The 26,817-nt window shown below is 35.6% G+C and overlaps 1 non-coding gene across 1 annotated transcript; it reads right to left on the reverse strand.

The window, feature by feature from the left end:
- Positions 1-13,835: 13,835 nt before the first annotated feature.
- Positions 13,836-13,942, reverse strand: LOC128070713 (U6 spliceosomal RNA). The gene has a single exon (XR_008201683.1). It is a non-coding gene; the product is annotated as a U6 spliceosomal RNA (small nuclear RNA).
- Positions 13,943-26,817: the final 12,875 nt, after the last annotated feature.

A 26,817-nucleotide genomic window follows, 5' to 3' on the forward strand; every position in this document is an offset into this window, starting at 1 on the left:
CTCCCATTGGCCGCTGTCTTTTGTGACGTCACGATCATGATGAGAATTGATGATCGGACACGCTGATTTCATTGTCTGAGGAGGCAGTGAAGACCCAGGAAAAATCTCGCTGAATACGTCTGCCCCAGAACTGCCTTGATCTGGGATCTCTGGGATCTTCTTTCTTTCCTGTGACCACACCACGCCCGAGGTAAGCACCCTGCATGTGTGGGTGTGAAAGGTGAAGGGCGAACAAGGCGCCGAGCTAATGCTCTGCCCAGTGCCAGGCACGGAGGTTCAGCGGCCTAAAAAGGCTGCCAACAGACTGGTGCGGCTTTTGGGAAACCAACTGCTTCTACCCTCCAAGTGAAGCCTAGAGGCAGCGTGAGGTTAAAAACGAGCTGATGAAAGGGATACAGTAGACACTGGCAGACAGCGAAGGATCTTGCTCCTAGAGAGGGCGACATTTGGGACGCGCTTCTGGCCCCAGAGTAAGGGGAAGTGGCGCCTCTGTCTCGGAAGAAAGAAAAGAGGTGAATTCTACCACTTCTAGATTTCACTGGATTGTAGATTTCGCACAGCCCTACTCAAACGCGCAGAAGGTGCTGCGCTTGCGCAATAACAACCTTTGTGAGGCGGGAGTGGGGGTGTGGGTGGGTGAGGAGTTCCTGGCTAGGAGAATAGGTTTAGAATTTGCGCATGCTCTTTTTCCCTTATCTGGAGGGGGTGGGGCTGAGGTCTGTCTGAGCAGAATTTGGGAAGGGTTGGTAAACTGGCCTTGTAATGCTTCAAGCGCTAATTGATGGAAAGAATCTACCAGTTACTTTGAAAGAGGATATCTAGCCCCAAATGGGCCTGAGAATTTTAGGAAGGCAAATCCTTAATCTTCACTTATCGGATTTAGAATAATGGAAATAACTCAGAGAGGAATTTGGAATATAAATTACTGAGATGAGAAACCATTTGGGGAAAACACTATTCAAGTGAATCCAACTTTTAGTTTTTAAGGAACTCTGATTAGGTGTGCCACTCAGTGATGTTTGATACTTAAAATGTTTGGAGAGACTCAAAGTTTAAAAACAAAACAAAAACAAACAAACAAACAAAAAAAAGAACAAACTCCTTACCTGTTTCCTTTTTCCTTCTTGAAAAAGCCTCTTATAAAGCTTTGGTCTCTGTTTCAGGCTTGGTGCTAAGTCCTTTTCCCTTCTTCTTTTGTGCCACTTTTAGAACCAAGGTAAAATCTTATTTTGAGAGACCCCTGTCCAACTTCCCTTCATTGGGAGGAACTATATTACTCAGCAAACATGAGGAACAATCCGCCCTATCTGCCCTTGTTCTGTCCTTGGTGGATAAATTGTATAGTGGTGTTAATAATTCTGCACCACGGTCTGATCATGAACTCCTAACTATTTTATAAAGAAATCTGGATTTTTCCCCCATTTCTCATAGTAAAGGGGTTATCAAGTCCTGGTGAGTTTTCCTTTGAAAGCCTATTCTACTATTTTCCCCTTAGTTTGCAGTCTAAACTCTCATCACCATCCATCCAGCCATTCCAGGAGCCTCCTAGCCAGCCTTCTAATTCATCCTGACAGGCTATTGGCTTAAGCACTTCCTTCAACAAATCATTTTTCTTCACCAAAATATTATTGGCTCCTTACTTTCTATTGTTCAAAGCCCAGATATATTTGGATTGCAAAGAGCTTTCTAATCTGACTTAATTGTACCACAGGAACATTATCTTTATTTCTCAGTGCACAACTCTCCCTAATGACCCCTGAATAATCTACCTACAGAACTTCACTCCTTGTACCACTACCACTCCCTTCACCCAGGATGCTCTCTTTGTCTAATCAAATCTTACCCACTTTGAAAGCTCAACTTAAGTTACACCTCTCATAAGTACCTCCTAAGTATAATCCAACTCTTGTTAAGCTCACCTTTTCTAGAACTCCTGTCAGTTCTTACATTTACCACTTTTCTTATAGCCTGCATTAATTGTTTGTGTGTGTGTGTGTGTGTGTGTGTGTGTGTGTGTGTGTGTTAGACTGCATTCCTTAACTGGATTTTAAATCTGTTTTTAAGAGTTGGTACCATGCCATCTACCATGCATTTCTTTATCCAAAGCACCTGGATGACTATTTGAAATATCTATTGGTATATGGTCTTTGTTTTCCACTTTCTTGGGAAATGAAGTAATATAGTTAGAACTGTATATATGTGGGAACTTATTCATCATTGGCCAAGCAAGAGACCCTCCAGTGACTGAATAAACCTGAATACAAGTCCAAGAAAATGCAATAGAGATACCTCTATATATTGGGTGGCCTGTGAATATATTTTGTCCTCTAAAAAAGACCAAAGGAACATTATCCCAGAAGTGGTTCTGTCTGTAATTGATGGTACGGGGAGGGAGGAAGGAGGGGGGTTCAGGATGGGGAACACGTGTATACCTGTGGCGGATTCATGTTGATGTATGGCAAAACCAATACAATATTGTAAAGTAATTAACCTCCAATTAAAATAAATAAAATTATATTATAAAAGAAAAATACTAAGACATTTTCCTATTTCTCTTTTTCTCTTTGATAACATTGCTTTATGCATTTCTCTTAAATATACCAATTATTCAGTCTTTTTATTGCAAGCTGTCTTGCATTTGCTGCTTTACATTGACTGTCACTGATAGTTTTCATCTTGAATCAGAGCTAATCATTGTGATGGTTTCCATAATTGCTATTTTATAACATTTCAACTGTCACTTTCCTACTCCTTGGGCTTCAAACTGCATTGTTTCATGGACCTCAATTTTTTTTGAATGAAAGTGATTGTGGTTTAATACAGAGGCTTTTTATAGATTTTACTTTGCTACTTCACTTTGAGGCACCATCCCAATATCATATCAAGGTTTGAGGCTGAGGAACAGGCATGAAAATCAGTTCAGAGGGTATTATTATAACTTGTAAACTTGAAAATTATTGTCAAGTAAACTATAAATATTAAAAAAATATTTAATTAATTCTGTTTTTTAAAAACTCTACTCCCAGAGGGAATTATGTTTTTTGTAGTAATGTATTTTTTATGTTTTTATGTATTTTTGTGATCCCCAACAGGATAAAAATGTTTGAATTGTTGATTTTGATTTTACTGTAGAGTCTGATAAACATGAAACTAGTGATGTCTGAATACACTACATCTAGCATAGTGATTTGGAAGTAAACTGTGAAAATTCTAGAGGGATATGTTCTGCATACAAAGGGAACTGGAGAGGTTAGTATATTCAGAAACTGTCACCAACAACTGGGACCTTTCTAGCCTGCATAAAATTTCAAGACAATAAACTGAAACCTGTCTATGCAAATGAAATCATTTTTGTGCCAACAAGTAGCTAAACTGCCTGGATTAACCAGAGATCCAGGCACGTAGCAGCTGAACAATTAACATTATACTGTGTCAGTCAAATGCTATTTTGTGCCAATCAGATGCTATAATTTACATTTGACATCTGTAAAGAAATTTACAACAGCAGCTGTCTTACCTTCTTGGTCTCCTATCGTTTTTCATTAGATTTATCTCCAACTGGATTGATCCCTAGAATCTTTAAATGTGTTATTTTTTAGAGAGCCAAAGATTGAGGGAAATATTTTCTTAGCTCCTCTTCCCTTGAAACAGGGGGAAATTTGCTTTAAGGTTCTTAAAATATCCATGGAAACATGTAACTTACATGCCCTGTGTAGACACTTTTCTTAAGCAGACAAGCATTTGTGTATGGTGCTTGCCCCAAATCATACAAGTAGTAAGTGGCAGAGCCAATATTTCAAAACAAGCATCATTCTAGAGGCTTCACTCTTAACTACTAGGTTCTAGATTGGAGAGCTAGAGCGAGGCTGATCTTCATTTATTGTTTTTAAACATTGTGTGTGTGTGTGTAAAATTTCTCTAGACTTATCTCCATTTATGATTCTGGAATGCCTGTGACATAGTCCTTTCTCTCTCAGTGGAAATGAAACTTTTTTAACAGATAGGCCGAGTTTTAGGAGAAGGGATCTTTGTTTTGACTCCAGTGGCTTCAATGGCAGAAGGCATATAGACCCATATATTATATTTCCTACTGTCAAGTTCCAAGCACTGGTGAAAGTATTTCTTCACTCAGTTTTGTGAAAGGACAGATTTAGATGTTTTCTCCTACAGTAATATGTTGCTTTATATATTATACTTTCTTATTTGGTTAGCTTGGTCTACCCATTGTGTGTTTTATGGATGGAACTTGTTGTTTAGTCACTAAGTCATGTCTGACTCTTTGCAACCCCATGGACTGCAGCACACCAGACTTCCCTGTCCTTCACTATCTCCTGGAGTTTGCTTAAACTCATGTCTATTGAGTCAGTGATGCCATCTAACCATCTCATCCTCTGTCACCACCTTCTCCTCTTGCCCTCAGTCTTTCCCAGCAGCAGGGTATTTTTCAATGAGTCAGCTCTTCACAATAGGTGGCCAAAATATTGGAGCTTCAGCTTCAGCACCATTCCTTCCAATGAATATTAAGGATTGATTTCCTTTAGTCTGATCTCCTTGTTGTCCAAGGGACTCTCAAGAGTCTTATACAGCACCACAGTTTGAAAGAATTAATTCTTTGTTGCTCAGGCTTCTTTGTAGTCTAACTCTCACATCCATACATGACTACTGGAAAAACCATAGCTTTGATATACAGACCTTTGTTGGCAAAGTGATGTCTCTGATTTTTGATATAGTGTCTAGATTTGTCATAGTTATTTTTCCAAGGAGCAAGCGTCTTTTAATTCTGTGGTTACAGTCACCATCCACATTGATTTTGGAGCCCAAGATAATTAAATCTGACACTGTTTCCACATTTTTCCCATCTTTTTGCCATGAAGTGATGGGGGCAGGTGCCATGATCTTTGTTTTTGAATGTTGAGTTTTAAGCCAGCTTTTTCACTCTTCTCTTTCACCTTCATCAAGAGGCTTTTTAGTTCTTCTTCACTTTCTGCCATTAAAGTGGTATCATATGCATAGCTGAGATTGTTGATATTTCTCCCCACAATCTCAATTCCAGCTTGTTCTTTATCCAGCCTTGCATTTTACGTGATATACCCTGCCCATCAGTTAAATAAGCAGGGTGACAATATACACCCTTCATCAAGGGTGTATATTTTCCAATATACATCCTTTCCCAATTTTGAACCAGTTCATTTTTTCATGTCCAGTTCTAACTGTTGCTTCCTGACCTGCAAACAGGTTTCTCAAGGAGACAGGTAATGTTGTTTGACATTCCCATCTCATTAAGAATATTCTGCAGTTTGTTGTGATCCACACAGTCAAAGGCTTTAGTATAGTCAATGAAGTAGAAGTAGATTTTTGTTGGTGTTGTTGGAATTCCCTTGCTTTTTCTATGATCCAGTGTATCTTGGCAATTTGATCTCTGGTTCTTCTGCCTTTTCTAAATCCAGCTAGTACATCTGGAAGTTAATAGTTCACGTACTGCTGAAACCTAGCTTGAAGGATTTTGACTATTACCTTGCTAACGTGTGAAATGAGTGCAATTATATGGTAATTTGAATACTCTTTGGCATTGCCTTCTTTGGGATTGGAATGAAAACTGAGCTTTTCCAGGCCCGTGGCCACTGCAAGTTTTCCAAATTTGCTGACGTAATGAGTGTAACACTATAACAGCATCATCTTTTAGGATTTGAAATAACTCAGCTGGAATTCCATCACCTCCACTGGCTTTGTTTGTAGTAAAGATTCCTAAGTCCCCTCTGACTTCACACTCCAGCATGTCTGGCTCTTGGTGAGTGACCACATCGTCGTAGTTATTTGGGTCATGCCGATCTTTTTTTGTACAGTTCTTCTGTGTGTTCTTACCACCTTTTCTTAATCTCTTCTGTTTCTGTTAGGTCCTTGCATTTTTGTCCTTTATTGTGCCTATCTTTACATGAAATATTTCCTTGGTATCTCCGGTTTTCTTAAAGAGATCTCTAGTCTTTCCTATTTTATTGTATTCTTCTCTTTCTTGCATTGTTCGCTTAAGAAGGCTGTCTAATCTCTCCTTGCTATTCTCTGGAACTCTGCATTCAGTTGGGAATATATTTCCCTTTCTCCACAGTATGAAATGGATGAAATAGCTATGCCAATTAGGAGAGTAATTACCTGAGACTCATTCTCTGAGTAGCTTTTCCCATTCATAAACCAGTTGTTTGTTGTGTTGAAATCCACTCAACAGAGAAACAGTTGGAAAAGATCTAAGTAATTGTAAAATGTGGTAGAAGAAATATATTCTACATTAACGGGCAGTATTACACTAGGTATAGAATGTTCAGCTCAGACTCATCCTCACTATTCTAAGACAACATGAAGTTATTAAATTTTTAAAATGCATGTGTTATGAAAATAGTCAATCATTTTAATTAGAACTTAGAGGTTCACTCTTATCACCAGTGAATTCTTAAGAGATGCTTCTTGGTGGCTCAGAGGGTAAAGCATCTGCTTGCAATGTGGGAAACCTGGGTTCAATCCCTGGGTCCGGAAGATCCCCTGGAGAAGGAAATGGCAACCCATTTCAGTACTCTTGCCTAGAAAATCCCATGGACAGAGAAGCCTGGTAGGCTACAGTTCATGGGGTCGCAAAGAGTCAGACATGACTGAGCGACTTCTTCACTTCACTTCAAAGATCAGTTTGAGGTTTTTTTGTTTTTGTTTTTTGTTTTTTTTTTTCTTTTACCAGCTAGGAGTTCTTAATATAGAGAGAACTCAGTGTTCATTGTCATTTGGAACCAGTTTACTTTTCTGGTAAGGTTTGGTGCTTCTGTGTCTATTAAATCCTTGCTATTCAAAGTGTGTTCCATGGAGTAGTAGCATGGGCATCACTTGGAAATTTCTTGGAATATTGCTGAATCTCTGGCTCCACCCAAGACCTACCGAATCAGAATCTGCATTTTAATAAGATCCCTGCATGATTCCCATGCATGTCAAAGTCTAACAAACACTGTTATAAAGTGAAATATGAATTCCTGTACAACCTAAACTTTTAAGAACTGATAATCGTAGAAAAAAGTGAACTTCCTTTTGTCCATTTCCACAGGTGCAAAGTAATATATAATCAAAGTATTATCTGTTTAATATGCATCAGTTTTGCTCCATTCTAGAGTTAGCATTTTCTCATTGAGAAGATAGCTACACCTATGTGATGGGTAAAATTGTTAAAAGTCTGAAAGAATCCATTTACTTTGTTGATAGCAATGACTTTACTATTGAAATGTTATTTACCCTAATTACTTGACTTGTCAACAGTGTTATAGAAGAGTATAGTTTTATTGGGGTCACTGTCACTAATATCTTCAAGAGGAACTGTATTAGTTTTCTATTTGCTCCTGTAATAAATTACTACAAACACAGAGACTTTAAACTACACATGTATTATCTTACAGTTCTGGTGGTTAATGATCTGAAACAGGTCTCACTGGGTGAAAATTATAATGTCAACAGGGCTTTCTTTTCTGGAAGTTCTAAGGAAGAATATATTTCCTCATCTTTTCTAGCTTCTAGGAGCTCTCCACATTTCGTAGCACGTGGCCCTCTTTCATCTTCAAAGTCAGCAATGACTGATCACATCTTTCACATTGCATTACTCTGACATTCTTCTGCCTCCATCTTTCAGATTTAAAGATAACTGTGATTACACTAGGGCTACTAAAATAATCTAGGATAATCTTTCTACTTTAAGGTCAACTGATTGTCAGACTTAATTCCTTCTGCAACTTTAATTCACTTTTCCCATGGAGCATAAAATATTCACAGATTCCAGGAACTGGGATACAGAGGGGTAAGGGTTTACACAGGAACTGATGGCCTTTGGGGCTGACAAAGGAAGCCAGTGTCTAATCTTGTTATTGGGAGAAGCAATTAGTCAGTATTAAGGGAGAACGCCATGTGAACAGGAAGATGGCCATTTACAAGCCAAGGAGAGAGGCCTACATCCCATCTTTCCCTCACTGTCCTCAAAATCAACCAAACCTATCAACACCTTGATTACAGATGTCTAGACTTTAGAACCATGAAACAATAAATTTCTGTTTAAGCCATCCAGTTTTTGATACTTTGTTACAGCAGCCCTAGCAAACTGATTAGTCAAGATAGTCCTTAAGTTGATATCTAAGTTGATATCATCCTCAAAATCACTTATTTAGTAATTTTGTGTTTTATACTATGCTAAGTATTGGATAAAGTGAATTAGACATCAAAGTGTTTATAATATACATTAGGCATTTTTTATAAAGCAAAATAAAATATCATGTCTGGCCATGTTTATTCAACTGTGAAATGAGGGCAAAATTTTCATAATACCTAGCTTTAAAATCTATGATTCTATTTATTAATTAAATTTTAATGTTATTAAATTAATATATTAATAAAAAGTATTAAGTGCAGTCAAAATTATGTTAATGTTCTCTTCAGGAAGCAGTATTTTAATAATTACCATTCTTGCCATCCATTTCCCATTTTCTAACTCTCACCTTTAAAGAGAAGCAATAAAGATGTTATTCAGAAATACCATTGTTCTTTTGACTCTCTTGACCACTTTAAAATTAAGACATGTTCAGAACACAGTACATTAATACCACTATAATATGCAAATATATGCTTAAGAAATACATTTTAAGTGAATAAATTAAAGCATCTGTGTTGATACACTTATATATTGGAAACTTTTGAGAGCAGTGACTTGGAGAGGAAAGGATTACTTTGCAAAAAGTTTTGCTCTGATTTCTCACTCTGCAAAATATATTAAAACAATATGTGTTCTCAAAATTAACAGGTGAGGCTATACTTTCTAAATAGCCTTGAGAATATTTTTACAAATTGTTATCAAGTTACCTGAATCAAATTAGTGGTAAAATAACAATTGCTGAATATGGTCATGATCAAACCTTGGATAATATTGTCAATATGTTCAGATATGGTCTGATTAACACCAATGAATATAATTGTGATTAAATACCCAGCAGCCCCTTTGTTATGTAACAGTCTGTTGTGCTTCATATCCAAGTGAGAAATATGACTATGCAGGAGAAATGCAGTGCCAACAAAATCATTAGGGGTTACTATTTATCCCATTCTTCAAGCGTACGTACATCTATGATTTGGCTATAGGATAAGGTTTCTATCTTAAGTCAAAGGCTTAACATAGGGTGGTGTCTCTGAAATTGCAGTCTGCAGATCATAGGGTTCCAAGGACATGTTCTTAAGGGTCTGCAAGTTTTATGAAGATTTTTAAATTTGAGGGTTTTATTTCATTGATAATCTTAAAAAGAAAACCCATAAGATTCATGTATTCACTCACACACAGAGCTTTTCTACCAGGTATGGTGAAAAAACTCCTCTTTTATAGTCATAAATCACAATTAAAATACATTTGATGGAATGAGTTAAGTACATTAAGACAGAGCTCCTCAAATAGTGACCCAAAGGTAGATTTGGACAATGTAGGAAAGATTTTGTTTTTGCTTTTGTTTTTCTCTTTTATTTTTTAAAATATGAATTTATTTATTTTAATTGGAGGTTAATTACTTTACAATATTGTATTGGTTTTGCCATACATAATCATGAATCCGCCACAGGTATACACATGTTCCCCATCCTGAAGCCCCCTCCCTCCTCCCTCCCCGTACCATCCCTCTGAGTTGTCCCAGTGCACCAGCCCCAAGCATCCAGTATCATGCATCGAACCTGAAAAAGAAAAAAAAAAAAAAAAAAAAACAATTTACCTGTGACTATCAGTTCTGAGTTGCACTCCGAGTCTTTTAAACTACTATACAGTTTCTTAGTCTATTCAAATTATTTGTAGGGATAAATTTATGCTTCCACTGTTTGACGAATTAAAAGTGTGTGTGTGTGTGTGTGTGTGTGTGTGTGTGTGTGTTGTTTCAGCACTATACATGTTATACATAGTATGCTTTGAGAAACGTTTCTCCAAATTCCCTGAAGAATAGGATGTATATTTTTACCCTCAAAGCCTTTGCAGTTTTTGCAGTAAAATCAGAAATTGAAATATAAGAAAATAAAATAATTCATCTCTTTGCTTCTAGGTAAAACTACCCTTAAGTCTTAATATATACTATGTAAAAGTCTTAATGTATACTATGTAAATCTGATTCACAAAACATTAAAAGACTATCTAGTTTAAGTGAATAAATATGGCTTCAATATTTTAAAAACAAATTTTAGTTACCTATGAAACCTCTTGCCAAGAGTGAGAAAGAGTTAGGGAAGAGTAGGATAGGGTTATGTAGATGATAAAAGGTTGAGAGAGAACTAAAAAGATAAATTCATAGTACAGTGAAGTTCAAGAGATATATTATTTTTATATAATGAGTTACTCATTAATAATTACTTTTGCAGTGTGCAACTCTGAGAAATTTTATAAAGCTCTCCTTAATAGTAAATTAAAATGCAATCTGCATTTAAAAGTCTTAATTTACAATGTCAATTACTAGATGTTAGTGATCAGGGCTTATGGCAATGGCATCACTATCATGAACTGGTGAATGATAGAAATTATTTACTTGCACAATTTGCTTGGAGCTAGAAATGTAAAACGGAATAGAAATTAGTCAACAAATATATTTGGATCAAGGTAGTATTTAACTCATTGGGAGATGCTATGTGACAGTGGTCACATATTCTGTATGATTGTATGTAAGTAGAGCTGAAGAAAATAGGAAATCAGTTTTCCAGTTGAGGCCCTGTTTATGCTTCTTTTGTCCAACAGGTTATTTGTTTGAAATTGATCTTTTTTACTTTGTTATGAGTTTTGATATCTCAGTGTATTGATAAGGTATTTGTAGTTTAAAGGTATTTTATTATTTGTGATAAAGGCAACATCATTAAAAGCTAACAAATTATTAAAATTGATGAAATATCTGAGATCTAACATCTACTTGCGAATAATTTTTGGAGCATTTACATGTGGCTATAGAGATATGTCATTGTAGATATATCTTTTCATCTGTTTATATGAACAATGTATACATAATATTTTCTTGGAATTTGCACCCATGTCACTATGAATATATATTTAACTTTTTTGTAACTGGATAATATTAACATCAATTGTAGAGAATTTCTAAGTGTGTTTTTAAATGAGATCAGTGTACAATTTCTTCATGTCCTGAGAAAATTATATAGATTGTTGTTAAAATTTCCTCTTTCATATGTCTATCTTAGTGATTGTGGCCAATTATATCTCTATTAAAATGGAAGATGAGAGATGTGTACAATGCATTTCAGTAGTTATAGCCCAATAAATAAATAAAGAATATCCTTTCATAGTCTTTGAATAGATGCAATGCCTGTTACTTGACTTCATGCTTAGAAGATAATGAAATTTATTTTTTGCAATATTTCCAAATTCTGATAAGTTAATTATAAAATACCTAAATAGAAAACAGCTATTTGTAAAGATGAGAATCATTAAATGTAAATGATAGATTAAAGTGAGAGCTTCTGAGAACAGATTTGCCATAGCAATTCTTTTGCCTGTATTCCAATTTCATAAAGTTCAAAGTGTCAGTTCATTATTGCATATTTAATAAAACTGTTAAATAAAACACTATTTAACAACTTAGTTTTTAATAGAATTCTGGTGTAATATAATATCCTTTAATTTTCAAAATTAAATTTACATTAACAAATTATACAGAGACATCTATATCATCAACTCAATGGACATGAGTTTGAGCAAACTCTGGGAAATAGTGAAGGACAGGGAAGCCTGGTGTTCTGCTGTCCATGGGGCTTCAAAGAGTTGGGCATGACTGAGGAACTGAACAACAACAAATCTACATACATGGATGACATGCCTGTTGGTGTTGTGCTTAATTTTTGCATTCTCCCAAATTTTAAAAGATCAAACTCTCATTACACAGAAGATACAAACTGCAATTCTAGAGACAAATGTAAAACTACTATGGAAGCAAACTAGATGTCCTTTAGTAGATGAGTAGATAAAAAATTTGGAATATTACTCAGTCATAAAAAGGAATGCTCTTGAGTCAGTTGTAGTGAGATGGATGAACCTAGAATCTGTTGTACAAAGTGAAGTAAGTCAGAAAGAGAAAAACAAATTTCATATATTAACGCATATATATATATATATGGAATCTAGAAAAAATGGTACTAATGAACCTATTTGCAGGACAGGAATAGAGATGCAGACATGGAGAACAGACTAGACATAGTGGGAGAAGGAGAGGATGGGGCGAATTGAAAGAATATCATTGACATTTATACACTACCATGTGTAAAATAGATAGCCAGTGAGAAACTGCTCTTGGGCACAGGGAGCTCGACCCAGTGCTCTGTGACAACCTAGAGGCATGGGATGGGGTGGGGGATAGGGAGGAGGTTCAGGAGGAAGAAGATTTATATGTACTTGTGGCTGATTCATGTTGTTGTATGGCAGAAGCCAACACAATATTGTAAAGCAATTATCCTCCAATTAAAAATAAATAAAAAACTTAAAAAATACTAATGGACCATTAACTTTCTGCCTATAAAGCCAACCCTCTAAAGTAAATGGATATATTCTTTGAAAGACAGAAATTATCAAATCTTGTTTGAGAAGAAATACAATAACTGGACACTTTATTAAATAACTTGACTTTGTCATTAAAATTCTTCCTTTGAAGAAACCTCCAGACTTCCCTGGTGGTCCAGTGGTTAAGACTCTGCACTTCCAACGCAGGGGATGTGGGTCTGATCCCTGGGCAGGGAAGTTCCACATGTCACATGACAAGGCCAAAAAAAGATAGAAAAGAAAACAAAAATAAAAACAACTTTGTCTGAATTACTGCACTAGTTAATTAACTCTACAAAACACATAAGAATGATTAAAAATTTACAGATTCAAGATCCCTTGAAACAAGTTAAACTCAAAGGAAATCATGATCAGATATTATAATCAAATTGCTAAAAATCAAAGGTATTGTGTTTAAAACAGCTGGAGAAAAACAAAATATATAGGGAAACAAAGATTTGAAAATGACCATGAATTTCTCCCTGTGCAAGGATGACATGCAAACTCATGAAGTGTTCCATATTTTAGACTTTCCTGTAGCTCAAATCGTAAAGAATCTGGCTATGATGCAGGAGATCAGGGTTTGATCCCTGGGGTGGGAAGATCCTCTGGGAAAGGGAATGGCAATCCACTCCAGTATTCTTGCCTGGAGAATCCCTTGGACATAGAAGCCTGGTGGGCTACAGTCCAGGGGGTCACAAAGAGTAGAACACGACTGAGTGACTAACACACACACACAATGAATTTCTCATGACAAATCATAGAGACCAAAGTCAGCGAAAAAAGCACTTCAAAAATATAGAAAGACATGTACCCCCAAAACCAATGAATTAAACTATTCCAAAGACATTTTCAAATAACAAAAAAGAAGCTGGGAAAAGGGAAATAGAACAAAAAGTCAGAAGGACCAACATAAAACAGTTATTAAAATAATATGCCCAAATCCATCCATATTAGTAATTATATTAAATATAAGTGATCTAAACACACTAGCTTAAAGACATATTGTCATACTGGATGTTTTATAGTTTACTTATATACTTTTTTAAATTGTCTGTATCCCTTTATTATAGTATCAGTTCCAGGAGATTCTTCTCCCCACTTCTGTATCTCTAGTACATAGAACAGAACCTGACATATAACCTGGCCTATAACCTGGCATATAATGCATTTCATTCATTCAAACAAGCACACTTTTTCCACATATACTATGACTCATCCAAATGTTAGGGGGTTTATATTCAATAATATTAGAGTTGACCGTAAAAATATGGAATGCTTCACGAATTTGCATGTCATTCTTGCTCAGGGGCCATGTTAATCTTCTTTGTATCGTTGCAATTTTAATATATGTACTGCTGAAGAGAGCACATCATATTGGATTTTTAAAGCTCAACTGTATCTTACATATAGGACAACTGTATATGAAGACATAAGTTAAAGGTAAAGTGATAAAAAAAATTATATTCAATAACAGAATATTCAAAACAAAGCTGAGGTATATCCTTCAGTGTCAGACAAAATATAGAACAAGGAATAGTATGAGGAATAAAGAGGGTATGTTACATAACGAACAAGGGATCAATTTACCAAAAGACTGTAACAATATTAGTTGTGCATGTGCCTAAAAAAATCTTCAAAATACATAAAGAAAACTAATACAATTAAAAGTTGAAACAGACAAGTGCACAATTATGCTTGGGGGCTTCACCATTCCTCTTTCAATAATTAATAGAACAAGTAGTCAGAAAATCAGTATAGATACAGAAAATCTGAGCAACTTTATTAACCAACATGAACTAATTGACATTATTAGAACTGCCTTTCCAACAGCAGCCTTGCAAAATGTACATGGAATATTCTTTAAAATAGATCATATTCTGCCTGGGCCATAAGACAAATTGTAAAGAACTTAAATCAGTTGAAATAAGTACACTGAACTGGAAATCAATAACAAAGATATCTGGAAAATACTTAAATATTTTAAACAAAAATGGGAAAATCAGTATTTTGAACTGAATGATGATTAAAATAAATCATATCATCGTAGTTTTGCTTTGCATTTGCCTGATGCTTAATAATGTTGAGCATCTTTCAAATACCTGTTGACCATTTGTATGTCTTTTTCAGAGAAATATCTGTTTAAGCTCTTTATTCACTTTTAATTGGATAATTAGTTATTTTTGCTATTGAGTTTTAGGAATTCCTTACATATTTTGGAAATGAACCCGTACCAGATATATGGTTTCAAATATCTTTTTTCATTCTGTAGGTTGTGTTTTCATTTACTTGATTGTTCTTTGCTAGGCAGAATTTTTTAGTATGATGTAATCCCACTTGTCTGTTTTTGCTTTTGTTGCCTGCACTTTTGGTGATATAACCAAGAAATTATTGCCAAGACCTGTGTCCAGAAACTTTCTCCCTGTGTTTTCTTCTAGATTTACAGTTTCAGGTCTTGTGTTTAAGGTTTTTTTTTTTTTTTTTTTAATTGATTTCTGTGTGTGTTTATGGTATTAAACCTGTTAGAATGCCTATTATTAAACAACAGAAAGATAAAAAGTATTGGGAAAGCTGTGGAGAAATTGGAACCCTTGTACATTGCTGGTGGGATATCGATTAATGTTCAGCAGCTATGGCAAACAATATGGAGATTCCTGAAAAAGAATAAAAATAGAATTACCATATGATTTAGCAATCCCACATCTGGGTATATAGTCCTCTTTTTGTTTTCATCGATGTGGAACTCAGGGATAGGTTGATATAGAGTCAATTATAATGGACATGAGCATCCTTGGATTTTGTTATCTGTGGGGGTTCCTGGAACCAATCTCCTGCAGATAGCAAGGGACAACTATATCCAAAAGTATTAGAATCAGGATCTTGAAGAGATAGCTGCATACCCATATTTATTGCAGCAATAGTCACAATAGCCACAATATGGAAATAACCAAGTGTCTATCAACAGATGAATGAATAAAATGTAATATATACATACAATGGGATGTTATTCAGTCCTTAAAGAGAAGGAAATTTTGCCATTTGCAACAACATGGATGAACATGAAGGACATTAAAGTGAAACAAGCTAGTCACAGAACAAATACTGCATGATTCCACTTAAGTGAAGTATCTAAAATAGTCAGAAGCAGAGGATGCAGTGGTGGTTGCCAGGAACAGAGGGTAAAGGAAATGGGAAGTTGTTATTCAATGGGTAGTTAGTGTCAGTTATGCCAAATGAATAAATTATAGAGATCTGTTTTAGATCATTATACCTATTGTTTACAATGCAGTATTGTACACCATGAACATGAATTAACTTCAGAAGATAGTAGAGGATAGAGAAGCCTGATGTGGTACAGTCCATGGGGTTGCAAAGAGTCAGACATGGCTTAGTGACTGAACAACAACAACAATGTTGTGCACTTAAAAATTTGTTAACAGGGTAGGTCTCATTTTAAGTGTTCTTGTTACAGAACAAATAAACAATGAAACACAAGGAAATTCTTGGGGGGGGGGTGTTGGAAATGTTGACAACTTTGATTATGGTAATGGTATCACTGGTTTTTGTTTAAGGCTAAACTCATCAATTTATAGACATTGAATATTGTGCAGCTTTTGTACATCAGATATACTTCAGTAAGGCTGTTAAAAAATACAGCCTATCAAAATTTGTAGAATGCAGCCAAAGTAGTATTTAGAAGTAAATTTATAAAGGAGACAGGTCAAAGATAAATAATCTAAGTTCCCATCTTAAGAAACTAGAAAACAAAAAAAGAAGACCAAATTAATTCCAAATAAAACAGAAAGAAAGTAATGGTAAGAGAAGAAATCAGTGTAAATGAAGACAGAAAACCAATAGACAAAAGTCAGTGAAACGAAAAGCTAATTATTTCAGAAGATCAATAAAGGTGATAAACCTCTTGTCAAACTGACCAAGACAAAAGAAACAAATTTCCAGTATCAAGAAGAGTACATCACAATATACCCTACGAATATTAAATGGATCATAAAGAAATAGTCTATAAGAAGCTTTGCACCTTTAACTTCAGCAACTTAGACAAAACGACCAATTTTTTGAAAGACACAAACTATGCAAACTCAATCAAGAAGAGCTAGAGAATCCAAATAATATAGAAATGTAATGCATCATTTAAACTTTCCAACAAGGAAAGTTCCATGCTCAGATGGCTTCACTGGTAATATCTAACAAAGATTTAAGTGCAAATAATTATATGTAAAGTCTTCTAGAACATGAAAGTAGAGAAGAAATACTTCCAAACTTATTACTCTGTTCCAAACCTAATACAATGGAAGAAAATCACAAACATCCCTAATGAATGCAAACTCAAAACTTTTAACAAAATATTTATAAATCAAATAAATATATGAAAGCAATACATAACCACCAAATAGGGTTTATTCCAGGAACAGAATACTGGTTCAACTTTTGAAAATCAATCAGTGTAACTTACCATATCAAGAATGTAAAGAACAGAACAATATCTATACAATTATCTCAATAGATGCAGGAAAAAGTATTTGACAAAATGCAATATCCATTGATTATAATGATGATAGTAACGTTGTTGTTGTTCAGTCACTCAGTTGTGTCCAACACTTTGTGACGCCATGGACCGCAGCACACCAGGCTTCACTGTCCATCATCAACTCCAGAGCTTACTCGAACTCATGTCCATCGAGTCAGTGATGCCATCCAACCATCTCATCCTCTGTTGTCGCCTTCTCCTCCCGCCTTCAATCTTTCCCAGCATCAGGATCTTCTCCAATGTCTCAGTTCTTCACATCAGGTAGCCTAAGTATTGGAGTTTCAGCTTCAGGAACAACACTTCCAATGAATATTCAGGATTGATCTCTTATAGGATGGACTGGTTGAGTCTCCTTGCAGTCCAAGGGACTCTCAAGAGTCTTCTCCAACACCAAGGTTCAAAAGTATCAATTCTTCAGCGCTCAGCTTTCTTCATAGTCCAACTCTCACATTAATACATGACTACTGGAAAAACCATAGCTTTGACTAGATGGATATTTGTTGGCAAAGTAATGTCTTTGCTTTGTAATATGCTGTCTAGTTTGGTCATAGCTTTTCTTCCAAGGAGCAAGCATCTTTTAATTTCATGGTTGCAGTCACCATCTGCAGTGATTTTGGAACCCAGAAAAGTAAAGTCCTCCACTGTTTCCATTATTTTACCATATATTTGCCATGAAGTGATGGGACCAGATGCCATGATCTTAGTTTTCTGAATGTTGAGTTTTAAGCCAGCTTTTTCACTCTCCTCTTTCACATTCATCAAGAGGCTCTTTAATTCTTCTTCACTTTCTGCCTTAAGGGTTATGTCATCTGCATATCTGAGGTTAATGATATTTCTCCCAGCAATCTTGATTCCATCTTATGCTTCATGCAGCCTGGGATTTCACATGATGTACTCTGCATAAAGTTAAATAAGCAGGATTACAATATGCAGCCTTTACATACTCCTTTCCTGATTTGGAATCAGTCTGCTGTTCTATGTCCAATTCTAATTGTTGCTTCTTGACTGGCATACATATTTCTCAGAAGGCAGGTCAGGTGGTTTGGCATTCTCACCTCTTTAAGAATTTTCCATAGTTTGTTTTGATCCTCACAGTCAAAGACTTTGGCATAGTAAATAAAACAGAAGTAGATTTTTTTTTTTTCTGAATCTCTCGTGATTTTTCAATGATCCAACAGATGTTGGCAATTTGATCTCTGATTCCTCTGCCTTTTCTAAAACCAGCTTGAACATCTGGAAGTTCACAGTTCACCTACTGTTGAAGCCTAGCTTGGAGAATTTTGAGGATTACTTTGTTAGTGTCTGAGATGAGTGCAACTGTGTGGTAGTTTGAGCATTCTTTGTCATTGCCTTTCTTTGGGGTTGGAATAAAAACTGACCTTTTCCAGACCTGTGGCCACTGCTGAGTTTTCCAAATTTGCTAGCATATTGAGTGCAGCACTTTCACAGCATCATCTTTTAGGATTTGAAATAGCTCAACTGGAATTCCATCACCTCCACTAGCTTTGTTCATGGTGATGCTTCCTAAGGCCCACTTGACTTCACATTGCAGGATGTCTGGCTCTAGGTGAATGATCATACCATCATGGCTATCTGGGTCAAGAAGAACTTTTTTGTATAGTTCTTCTGTGTATTCTTGCCACCTCTTAATATCTTCTGCTTCTGTTAGGTCCATACCATTTCTGTCCTTCATTGTGCCCATCTTTGAATGAAATATTTCCCTGGTATCTCTAATTTTCTTTAAGAGATCTCTAGTCTCTCCCATTCTATTGTTTTCCTCAATTTCTTTGCATTGACCATTGAGGAAGGTTTTCTTATTTCTCTGTACTGTTCTTTGGAACTCTGCCTTCAAGTTGGTATATCTTTTGTTTTCTCCTTTGACTTTAGCTTCTCTTCTTTTCTCAGCTATTTGTAAGGCCTTCTCAGACAATCATTTTGCCTTTTTGCATTTCTTTTTCTTGGGGATGGTCTTGATCACTGCCTCCTGTCACAAACCTCAGTCTATAGTTCTTCAGGCACTCTGTCTATCAGATCTAATCCCTGAATCTATTTGTCACTTCCACTGTATAATTGTAAGGGATTTGATTTAGGTCATACCTGAATAGTCTTGTGGTTTTCCCTACTTTCTTCAATTTAACTCTGAATTTGGCAATAAGAAGTTCATGATCTGAGCCACAATCAGCTCCTGGTCTTGTTTTGCTGACTGTATAGAGCTTCTCCATCTTTGGCTGCAAAGAATATAATGGTTCTGATTTTGGTATTGACCATCTGGTGATGTCCATGTGTAGAGTCTTCTCTTGTGTTGTTGGAAGAGAGTGTTTGCTATGACCAGTGTGTTCGCTTGGCAAAACTCTGTTAACCTTTGCCCTGCTTTGTTTTGTTCTTCAAGTCCAAATTTGCCTGTTACTCCAGGTGTCTCTTGACTTTCTACTTTTGCATTCCAGTCCCCTATAATGAAAAGGACAATTTTTTAAGGTGTTATCTCTAGAAGGTCTTGTAGGTCTTCATAGAACCATTCAACTTCAGCGTCTTCAGCATTACTGGTCGGGGCATAGGCTTGGATTACTGTAATATTGAATGGTTTTCCTTGGAAATCAATGGAGATTATTCTGTCATTTTTGAGACTGCATCCAAATACTGAATTTTGGACTCTTTTGTTGACTATGATGGCTACTCCATTTCTTCTAAGGTATTCTTGCCCACAGCAGTAGATATAATGGTCATCTGAGTTAAATTCACCCATTCCAGTCCATTTTAATTCACCTTTTCCTAAATGTTGATGTTCACTCTTGCCATTGCCTGTTTGGCCACTTCCAATTTGCCTTAACTCATGGACTAACATTACAGGTTCCTATATAATATTGTTCTTAACAACATTGGACATCACACCCACAACTGGGTGTTATTTTTGCTTTGGCTCCATCTCTTTGTTCTTTCTAGAGTTATTTCTCCACTCTTCTCGAGAAGCATATTGGGCATCTACCGACCTGGGGAGTTCATCTTTCAGTGTCCTATCTTTTTGCCTTTTCATTTCATTTAAACATTGTGCTCTAGGCCTTATCCAGGCACAATAAGAAATAAAAGGCAAATTTATTGGAAATGAAGAAATAAGTCTTTATCTCTTTGTGAATGACAATTGTTTGGACTGGGTTACTGAAGTCAATATACCAAAATCAGTTGTATGTTGATATACTAGCAATGAGCAATTGAAATTTTTTTAACAAGGACTCCAGCTCTATTGACATATTATTCACAAAGGAAAATTGTGTATGTTTAAGGTGTACAATGTGATGGTTTGATACGTAAATGTATTATGAAATGATTAGTACAATCAGGGTAATTAATATATCCATCAACTCACATTTTTCTGTTTAGTTCTTTTCTTTTTTTTTAGTATAGTGAAAACACTCGAAATCTACTCTCAGTATATTCCAATACACACTATGTTATTTTTAACTATAGTACCCATGATTTTAAAAATACCATTTACAATAGTCTCCTTAAATCCCCCCACAAACAAGAAATGCATAGATATGAATTTTACAGACTATGTACTGAATCTGTATAACTGAAAACTATAAAACTCTGAGGAAAGAAATCAAAGAAGATCTAAATAATTAGATATTTTCCAGGTACCAAGAATCTGATTCCAAATTTCATATCAGGATGAAAAGGATGGTAATAGCTAAATTGATTTTTAAAGTACAGTGTTGGAAGACTTACACTTTCTGATTCAAGACACTGTAAATCTACAGTAGTTAAGACAATGTGGTTTTGATTAAGAAATTAACACTTTGATCAATGGAACAGTAAAAAGTGACCAGAAAGAGAAGCATACTTATGTGGTTAAATGACTTTTAACACAGATGAAAAATCAGTTCAATAAATTTTCTTTCAATTAGTGACACTGAAACAATTGTATATCAAAATGAAATAAATAAATGAATAAAAAAATAAAACTTTGACCTGTACTTCATGCCTTATACAAAAATCAACTCCAAATGGATCCAAAACCTAAATGTGAATGGCAAAAATATAAAGTGACTAAAAAAAAACATAGGAAAAATTTTTGTGGCCTTGTGTTAGATAGAAATTTCTAGATAAGACACTAAAAGCATAGTCCATAAAATGAAAGAGTAGTGATAAATTGGACTACATCAAAATTAAAAACTGCTCTGTAAAATACACTGTTACTAAAATAAGACAAGCTACAAATGAGGAAAACATTTATTTGCAAGTAATATTTCTCATAAAGGACTTGTAGGCAGAATATGTAATGAACCCTGCAAGTTCAACAAGAAGAAACAACCAATCCAATTTAGAAATTTGCAAAATATTTGGAGACTTATACAGAGAAGGTGTGAATGACAAATAAGCATATTAAAAGATGCTCAATATCATTAGTTACTAAGGAAATATAAATTAAAGCTACAATAATAACATACAATTACACAACTATTAAAATGGTTATTTTTAAAAAAAATCTGATAATAATAAATATAGTAAGGAATTGAAAGAATTGAAACTTTCATAGAATGTTGGTGCAAAAGCAAGTTTGTACAGTGACTTTTGAAAATGGTTCAGCAGTTTTCTATAAAGTTAAGCATACATTTACTGACTGACCAGAAATCATAATCCTAGGTATTTGCTCAAGAGAAAAGGAAACATATTTGGAGACATAAACCTGAACACAAATATTTTTAATAGTTTTATTCATAATAGCCACCTGTCCTTCAATGAATGAATGGATAAACTGTGGTATTCTTACCATGGAATGCTCCTCTGCAAGAAAAGGATAAAACTGTTGATAAAGACAACATAGATGAATCTCAAATACATTATGCAAAGTGAAAGAAGCTAGTCTCAGAAAAAATACATACTGTATTATTCTGTCTATATGGCATTCATAAAAGTGAAAATAATAGGAACAGTATAGTGATTATCAGGGACTGGGTGGCTGGAGAGACTGATTACAAAGAAGGAGCATAAGGGATATTTTAGAATGACAAAACTGTTCGTTGTTGTTGAAAGTCTTCAGTTCAGTTCAGTTCAGTTCAGTCACTCAGTCATGTCTGACTTTGCGCCCCATGGACTGCAGCATGCTGGGCTTCCCTGCCCATCACCAACTCCTGGAGCTTGCTCAAATTCATGTCCATTGAGTCGGTGATGCCATCCAGCAATCTCCTCTTCTGTTGTCCCCCTCTCCTCCTGCCTTTAGTCTTTCCCAGCATCAGGGTCTTTTCCAATGAGTCACTTCTTTGCATAAGGTGGCCAAAGTATTGGCACTTGAGCTTCAGCATCAGTCCTTCCAATGAATATTCAGGACTCATTTCCTTTAGGATTGACTGGTTGGATCTCCTTGCAGTCCAAGGGACTCTCGAGAGTCTTCTCCAACACCACAGTTTAAAAGCATCAATTCTTTAGCACTATGCTTTCTTTGTGGTCCAACTCTCACATCCATATATGACTACTGGAAAAATCATAGCTTTGACTAGACAGACAATAGTTGGCAAAGTAATACTTCTGCTTTGTAATATGCTGTCTAGGTTGGTCATAGCTTTTCTTCCAAAGAGCAAGCATCTTTTAATTCCATTACTGCAATCACCATCTGCAGTGATTTGGAGCCCAAGAAAATAAACTCCCTCACTGTTTCCATTGTTTTCCTATCTATTTTCCAACAAGTGATGGTACTGGATGCCATGATCTTCGTTTTTTGAATGTTGAGTTTTAAGCCAGCTTTTTCACTCTCCTCTTTCACTTTCATCAAGAGGCTCTTCAATTTCTATTCACTTTCTGCCATAAGGGTGGTGTCATCTGTGTGTCTGAGGTTATTGATATATCTCCCAGCAATCTTGATTCCAGTTTGTGCTTCATCCAGCCTGGGATTTTGCATGATGTACTATGCATATAAGTTAAATAAGCAGATTGACAATATACAACCTTGACATACTCCTTTCCCAATTTGACATCAGTCTGCTCTTCCATGTCTGGTTCTAACTGTTGCTTCTTGACCTGCATACAGATTTCTCAGGAGGCAGGTAAGGTGGTCTGATATTAATATCTCTTTAAAAATTTTCCAGTTAGTTGTGATCCACACAAAGGCTTTAGCATAATCAGTGAAGCTGAAATAGATTTTCCCCCCCCTGGAATTCTTTTGCTTTTTCTATGATCCAATGGATGTTGGCTATTTGATCTTTGATTCCTCTGCCTTTTCTAAATCCAGCTTGAACATCTGGAAGTTCACAGTTCACCTACTGTTGAAGCCTAGCTGGGAGAATTTTGAGTATTAGTTTGCCAGCATGTGAGATGAGTGCAACTGTACAGTAGTTTGAGCATTCTTTGTCATTGCCTTTCTTTGGGAATGGAATGAAAACTGACCTTTTCCAGTCCTGTGGCCACTGCTGTTTTTCACATTTGCTGGCATATTTGGTGCAACACTATAACAGCATCATCTTTTAGGATTTGAAATATCTCAACTGGAATTCCATAGCTTCCACTAGCTTTGTTCTTAGTGATGCTTCCTAAGGCCCACTTGAATTCACACTCCAGGATGTCTGGCTCTTGGTGAGTGATCACACCATCATGGTTATCTGGGTCATTAAGATCTTTTTTGTATAATTCTTCTGTGTATTCTTGCCACCTCTCTTAACATCTTCTGCTTCTGTTACATCCATACCATTTGTTCTTCATTGTGCCCATCTTTGCATGAAACGTTCCCTTGGTATCTCTAAGTTTCTTGTAGGGATCTCTATTCTTTCCCTTTCTATTTTTCCCTCTATTTATTTGCATTGATCACTTAGGAATGCTTTCTTATCTCTCCTTGCTATTCTTTGGAGCTCTGCATTCAGATGGATATATCTTTCCTTTTCTCCTTTGGCTTTTGCTTCTCTTCTTCTTCTTCTTCTTCTTTTTTTTTTTTTTTTGTAAGGCCTCTTCAAACAACCAGTTTTCCTTTTTGCATTTCTTTTTCTTGGAAATTGTTTGAAGCCTGTATTCAGGACAAAAATGGACAGTTAGAACCAGATGTGGACCTGCCTGGTTCAGAATTGCAAAAGGAGTATGACAAGGCTATATGTTGTCACCCTGCTTATTTAACTTATATGCAAAATGCTGAATCACAAACTGGAATCAAGATTGCTGGGAGAAATATTAAAAAAATCACAGATATGCAGATGATACCAGTCCATTGACAGAAAGTGAAGAGGGAGTAAAGAGCATTTTGATGAGAATGAAAAAGTAGAGTGAAAGAGCTGGCCTGAAACTCTACATTAAAAAACTTATGACCATGGCATCTAGTCCCATCACTTCATGACAAATAAAAGGAGGAAATGACGGATTTTATTTTCTTGGGCTCCAAAATCACTGAAGACTGTGACTGCAGCCAAGAAATTAAAATATAATTGTAAGGAAAGCTATGACAAACCGAGACAGCATATTAATAAGTAGAAACATCACTTTGCTGACAAAGGTTTGTATAATCAATGCTATCATTTTTCCAGTAGTCATGTATTAATGTGGTTGTTGGACCATAAAGAAGGCTGAGTGTTGAAAAATTTATGCTTTGGAATTGAGCTGCTAGAATAAAACTCCTGAGTCCCTTTGATGGCAGGAAATCAAACCAGTCAATCTTAAAGGAAATCAACCCTGAATATTCATTGGAAGGACTGTTGCTGAAGCTGAAGCTCCAATTCTTTGGCCACCTGATGTATAGAGCTGACTCACTGGAAAAGACTCTGATGTTGGGAAAGATTGAGATCAAGAGTAGAAAGGAGCAGCAGAGGATGAGACAGATAGCATCACCAACTCAATAGATATAAATTTGAGCAAAGTCCAGGAAATATTAGTGGACACAGGAGATTAGCGTGCTACAGTCCATGGTGTCTTAACGAGTCAGACACAACTTTGTGACTGAACAAGAAATTTCAAAGTGAATAATAATAATGGATTAAAAAGACTATGCTAATATAACTCTATTGGCCAAGATAAAGATATTCAAGTTATTATATTAACCTAAAGCTCAATCATTTGTAAATAAATAAAGAAAAAATAAAAGTTTTGATGTTGGAAATAATGTCTTCTCTTTGAGTTGTTGATGATTTTATGGATTCACTCCACTTTCAAAATCAGGTTTTTTTAAGAATGAGTACTTAAGAATTTTTTTTTTTTTCCAATGGTTTAGCCCCTTAATACATTACAAGTGCGTGTTATTCACTCAGTTGTGTCCGACTCTGTGTGACACCCTGGACTGGAGCCTGCCAGTCTCCTCTGTTCATGAAATTCTCCAGACAAGAATATTGTAGTGGGTAGCCATTCCATTCTCCAGGGTACCTTCCTAACTCTGGGATTGAACTGGGGCCTCCTGCATTGCAGGCAGATTCTTTACAGTCTGAGCCACCAGGGAAGCCCACTTAATACAATTTTAGGACATTATTAACACTGGTCTTAAGTAAGATATCTGATATATAAAAACAATGTTTCATAGGAATTTATCTGAAATATTCCAATGTGAAAATACAGTTTTAGCTATCTGGAATTCCTAAGGAGACAGTCATTCCTCAAAGTTGTATTTTTCATGTACTTCCAAAGCAGTATATCTAAAATATTTCACTCATTGCTCTGCTTGGTTGCACAGAACATACTGAACATATTTTAATCATTTCCCAGTGGCTCAGGGTCTTCATTAAAAAGTCAAATTCTAAAGAAGAAAGCAACCTAAGAAATTTCATATGAATATGATAGATAAACTGAAAGGTCTCATTATCCTAAAAATATATAAGTATGTTACAACTGCAACAAGCTTTAGAATTTAAGAAACATAGGAATTCCCTCACAGTCCAGTGGTTAAGACTTCACACTTCTACTGCAGGGTGTTTGGGTTCAATCCCTGGTCAGGGAACTAAGATCCTAGAAGCTGCAGGTCACACACACACACACACACACACACACACACACACACACACACACACGCACAAAAAAAAAAAACTAAGAAAAATGAGCTGACATATCTTAAATTATTTGTAACAGTCGAGATTGGTAAATAAAACAAGTCATATAATCCAGAATTTTACTGAGTAGGAGATGGATGCTCATAGAAATTAAGTGATTTACCAAATAGTCTCCAGTGAAGCTAAAATGTAAGGCACAGGTTGTCTTATTACTTGTGGGATGGCATATGTTCAGTGGTTGCTACAATGCAAAGAGTGTTTATTAGACTCATGAGGTAAAGCTAAATGACTTGTTATTTTGTCATTTAATCCCTTAATTCAGTAACCTTCCCTCACTCAACCCAGTGGGTCTCAATTTTCATGAATCCAATGGGTTGTCATTTTATCTCCCATATAAATAATAACCCAACTTTAAGAATGAAAAATTTTCAACTCTTTTCCTGATGTTTGTACAGATGATTAAGAACTTCATGCATTCAATAACTTGCCTCTTCATATGCCAAGATAATGAGGGCAGCTGGAGATAATAGTTTATCTTGATTATAGGGTATATTTAGTTGAGCAGGTAAAGAATGAACTTTTTGAGAAAAATATTAATAACATTTCTAAAATTTATAATATTATACACACTATGTGTGTGTACAAAAACAGATAAAAAATGTATAACATTTTGGTTTCATTTGTTGACTAAAATATGAATAGAATGAAAATGTATAACATTTTGGTTTCATTTGTTGACTAAAATATGAATAGAA

Source organism: Budorcas taxicolor, chromosome X (assembly GCF_023091745.1).
Source record: "Budorcas taxicolor isolate Tak-1 chromosome X, Takin1.1, whole genome shotgun sequence".
NCBI classification, from domain to species: Eukaryota; Metazoa; Chordata; class Mammalia; order Artiodactyla; family Bovidae; genus Budorcas; species Budorcas taxicolor.